The sequence below is a fragment of the Nicotiana tabacum genome, chromosome 1 (assembly GCF_000715075.1).
Source record: "Nicotiana tabacum cultivar K326 chromosome 1, ASM71507v2, whole genome shotgun sequence".
In the NCBI taxonomy this organism is placed as follows: domain Eukaryota; kingdom Viridiplantae; phylum Streptophyta; class Magnoliopsida; order Solanales; family Solanaceae; genus Nicotiana; species Nicotiana tabacum.
In genome coordinates this window covers 92,907,088-92,911,849 of record NC_134080.1, presented here as the reverse complement: position 1 = coordinate 92,911,849, position 4,762 = coordinate 92,907,088, and the positions used below count along the sequence as shown (strand labels likewise).

The window sequence follows — 4,762 nt, the reverse complement described above, 5'->3', positions numbered from 1 at the left end:
CTATTTCTGTTGTCATGCTACTAAATTCATTTCTTATCGCTATTTCATATTTATACAATATTTCTGTAGCCGTTGTTGCAACTATACCATCATGTTTCTTATTACTTCTCAATGTATCTAAGCTTTCATTTGTTAAATTTTATAACCATAGTTTTATTGTTCCTATGAGTGTTCTTTCTATATAACCTGGTGTTTCAGCTACTGCTATTTTATTATCTATTAATTGTTTTGAGATATATCCTATCCATAATTGGATTGTTTTATTTATATCTGCTACACAATCTAGATCTAAAAAATTACATTGTTCAGTTATCTGTTTTGGTGTCCATTTCCTATTTAGTCTCTTATCCCATAATGTTTTGTTCCTATCATGTGAATCATAACTTATTCTGTAATAGCTCGGGTTTAGATGTTTTGGCTTTTTTATTCCTGATGTGCTTGGTTTATCCTCAGTCATATCTCCTGTATTTATTTCTGGATTTATTTCTGTTCTTTCTATAATTTCTGTATATGTCTCACTAGTTTCTGAATAGTCTTCTCCTAGATCCTTATCATCATCACTTTGATCATTTATTTCGTTTATGCTTATTTTTGGTGGATTATCTTGTACCTCTTCTAACTGTAATTTAAATTTTTCTATTTCATTTGTCAGTCTTAACTCTTGTTCTTCTTCTTTGCGTTTTTCTTTTTCTTTTTGTCTACTTGCATATAGCTGTTTTAGTATTTCTAATTCTTTTTATAATTCTGTTATTTTAGTGTTCTTTACTTCCTCTATCTGTTGTATTTTTTCTTTAGCTTGCTGTTGTATTTCCTTAATTTCTCGTTTTCTATCTATTTCTTCGTTTTCCTTTTGTTATTCTAATCATTGCAGTTAAACTATCTTCTAGTTTTACCGTTTCTTTTTCTAACATTAAGTTTAGGTTATTTCCTATTTTCTTGTATCTTCTTCCTAAGTTAGAAAATATTATTATTATTTTTAATCCTTCCGGATTTTCATATGTTTTTTCTTCTAGTGCGAATTCTTCTTTATTCATCTTTTATTTTTAAGATAGTAAATATATTTGTATTCTATTTTGGATATAGTATCTATTAATTTAGATAGCCTAGCATTGGTTATTTTAGTAATACATAAATATTCATATTCTGGGTATAGTTTCTTCAGTTTCTTTCTTACTTTCCTTAATTTTTTATTTATTTTAATGTGCCTAATTTCGGTAATTGACTCATTGTTTATGGGTATTTGTTGCGGTTTTGTACTATTAGTTTTAGTGTTATCGTCCATGGTTTTACTTATTGGAGTAGATGTTTAATATTTATCTTACTTTTGTTGGCTCTGATACCATTTTCGATAGGGAGGACCATTACAATAGGGAGGACCCTTAGTTTATTATAAGTATTATGAGCTAAAGGTTTTTTCATAATATTTTGCGGCTAGCGGAATTAACCTTGAAATTTCTTTTATATTTTCTCCCGTGTATTCTAAGTATTGGATATCTTGGGTTTTTTTATATTCTTCTATATTTTATCTTAATAATTTTTCTAATAAATTTATATTTTCTAAAGTTCGTAACCAGTACTGCAGATATTCGTAGCTGATCATTAATCTGAATATAAATCTAGTTCATATAAATATAATTCGTCTATTTTCTCTGATAGAATTAGTTCTGTATATCCTTGTTCCATTATGTTTATTATTTCAAAAGTAACCAAAATATCGTAAATTTTTCTTCTAATATCGTTATTAAGTTGGTTAAAAGTATATAATATGAGTATTTTGTAATCATCATTGTCATCTAGTAGATATGTGTGGTTGCTCATTAGATCTATTTTTATTTATTCTTATCATGTGTTTACTAAACATATTCCCTCTAACCTCTTTGTTTATCTTCTGGCCACTACCATGTTTTTCTTGCTTCAATCATTTTCCCAACAGCGCCTCAACTCTGTCTACTCCCCTAAACGGCTTCCTTACCTACCGGTTTCGACCTTAGGATGGCATAGTCTGGGCTTAACTACTCTCAGCATTATTAGACATGGCAAGCTTTCTCAAGATGTTCTTTATAACAATACTATAACATGATAAATAGTTATGATATTCAAGAGATTATAAGGAATACAAAAGTTTAGTTAGACATGACTATGAATAAACATACCTGATATTGTAGCTCGTTTGAATGTTCCATAGTTGTTATTATGAAAGACTTAAATTAAAAATTTTATAAGAGAGAAGGTGAGGGTCCTCCTCCTTCTTCTCGGATACAGACTATATATAGAAAACTCAAATGACTCTTACTTTTTACAAACGACCCTTCATGAACGACCTTTACTGTTCATGAATATGACTCGTACTATTTACTTTACGTCTTTTTACGTTCTCAAATGACTCTTACTATTTACAAACAAGTCTTCATGAACGACCTTTACTGTTCATGAATATGACTCGTATTATTTACTTTACGACTTTTTACATTATCTGTTTGCCATAGCTGTCTTCTTCCTTTGTTTTTATGCTGGTATCTTTATTCCAGTTGTACTTCTGGTACATAATTATCTTCTCCATTGCACTTTGAACATATATGATCTGGGTACTTGTGGCCTACTAATTTGCAGTATCTTGTTAGTAATTCGTTGGAAATAAATCCTTTCTTTAGTGCTCTTGTAGTTGGTTGCATCTCTGGTTTTAATAATGAGAAAATCCATTTTGGACTTCATCCATATCTCTTTTTCGCAGTTCCCTTGAATTTGCATATATCATTAGTTGATCTCTTGAGTAGTAGCTCCAAATGGCATTTTCCTATAGATAATTGTTGGCTAATTCTTGGATAATAGTTGCTATTCCAATTATTCTTTTGTTGGCGTAAAAACTCGGTATCTCGATTTTTTGTATCTCTGGTTGTTGTTCTATCTCTTCTGGTATTATCATATCTCGTGTCAATCCTATTTCTACAACTTGTATAAGAGATTTTATTTCATCGTATAGTATCTCAGCTGGTGTTGTATAGAATTTTATAAAAAATAGATTTCCTTTTGTAATTCTTTTATGTGTAATGAATGCATTATATATCTCTGGTATTCCACTTATATTTTCTCCGTCATAGGTATATATTGTGCTAAGTAATCCGTAATTGTAACATGTTTTTACTAGATTGGATCTGGTCTTTGGTTGGGCAATAAGTCTATTATATCCTTGGAGTTTTTGGGTTATATAGTCTTCTGTTGGATTTGTTGCAGTAGTTGCTCTGGGGTTAAGGTTTAGAAATGTTTGAATTTTGTATATGTTTTCAATATAGGCCTGGGTAATATGGTTGTATATTTTCTTATTTTGGTGCAGACTGTTTGCATAGGTTGAGGTTTGTGGTGTTGTAGTCATTGTTTCTTTTGGTATTTTTGGAGTAATTGGTTTATCAAATATGTTATTCAAATTGGCATTGGTATATGGTTTCTTATTAACTTGTTTACTCGTACCTGCAGCTGTATGTAAACAAACATTGCTATATGTTTTACGGAGTTTCCCAACGTCTCCCTCTAACTCTGGAAATTTTGAGTCTTCCGATCGACTTAGCTCCGCATCTTTATAGTCATGCTGCTGACTTGGCTTGCTTTCCTCTAGCTGTTGTAATCTTTTACCCATACTATCCATCTGTAAAGATAGAGTAGTAAGGATTGAAAATAAATCTTTTGTTTCTTGTCTGTCATCAGTTTGGGTACCTTTTTCTTGATAGGTAGTCTGCAATAACATTTTTATCAGTCTTTATTACCTCAATTGTAAATGTACAATTTTGTATATTTAATACAAGTCTTCTTATTTCCTTCGTTGTTACTAAATCTTGTACTTTCCGTGTTATCCACCATTTTACCTGTGTATTATTTGTTCTTACAATAAATTTGTTATAAACGATATATGGCTCAAATGCTAACAAATATTTATATAATCCAAATAGTTCTTTTCTATTTATCTCCCATTTTAATTGTGGTTCCGTGTATGATCCTGAATAATATCTACTATGGTGTTCAGTTTTTTCATTATCATATTTATATTTGAGAACTCCTCCATAGCTGTGATCACTAGAATCAGTTTCTACTATGTATGTAAACTGCCTTTTTTCATCCGGAAAATATAGTTTTGGTAATTTTTGACACATAATTTTGATCTTTTTTATATGTATTTTATCTTTTTCGTCAAAATGGTATTCTACATCTTTCTTTAATTTTTTCTGTAATGGTTTTAAATTTTCTGCTAATTTAGGAATATATTCTCTTACTTGGTTAACTAATCCTAAAAATGATTGTAACTTCTTTTTTGTATCAAGTGTTTCGTTTAAGTTAATTATTTTTTTACTATATGAGTTTGCATTTTTATTCCATTTTTATCTATTTGTATACCCAAGAATTCTATTTGATTTTTCATTACTTCTGCTTTCTTTTTACTTAAACTAATTCCTGATATTTCTACAATGTGTATGAATTTTTCTAGTAGTTTTATATGTTCATTCTCTGTTCTAGAATATAATAGTATATTATCTATATATATTATGCAGTTTTCTAATTGGTTGAAGTAGTTATCCATAAAATGTTGGTATCTACCTGGTGCATTTTTATATCCAAAGGGTAATACATTCCATTCGTAAAATCCTTGTGGTACCGTAAATGCTGTCAACTTTTTAGATTCATCTTCTAGTTTTAAATGGTAAAATCCTGATTTACAGCCAAATTTACTAAAATAGTTATATCCTTGTATTTGTTTGATTTTTAGTATTTTATT

The 4,762-nt window shown here is 29.4% G+C and overlaps 1 pseudogene; it reads right to left on the bottom strand.

Moving 5' to 3' along the window:
- Window positions 1-2,680: 2,680 nt before the first annotated feature.
- On the bottom strand, window positions 2,681-3,739 carry LOC142163091 (uncharacterized; annotated as a pseudogene).
- Between the last annotated feature and the right edge of the window lie 1,023 nt (window positions 3,740-4,762).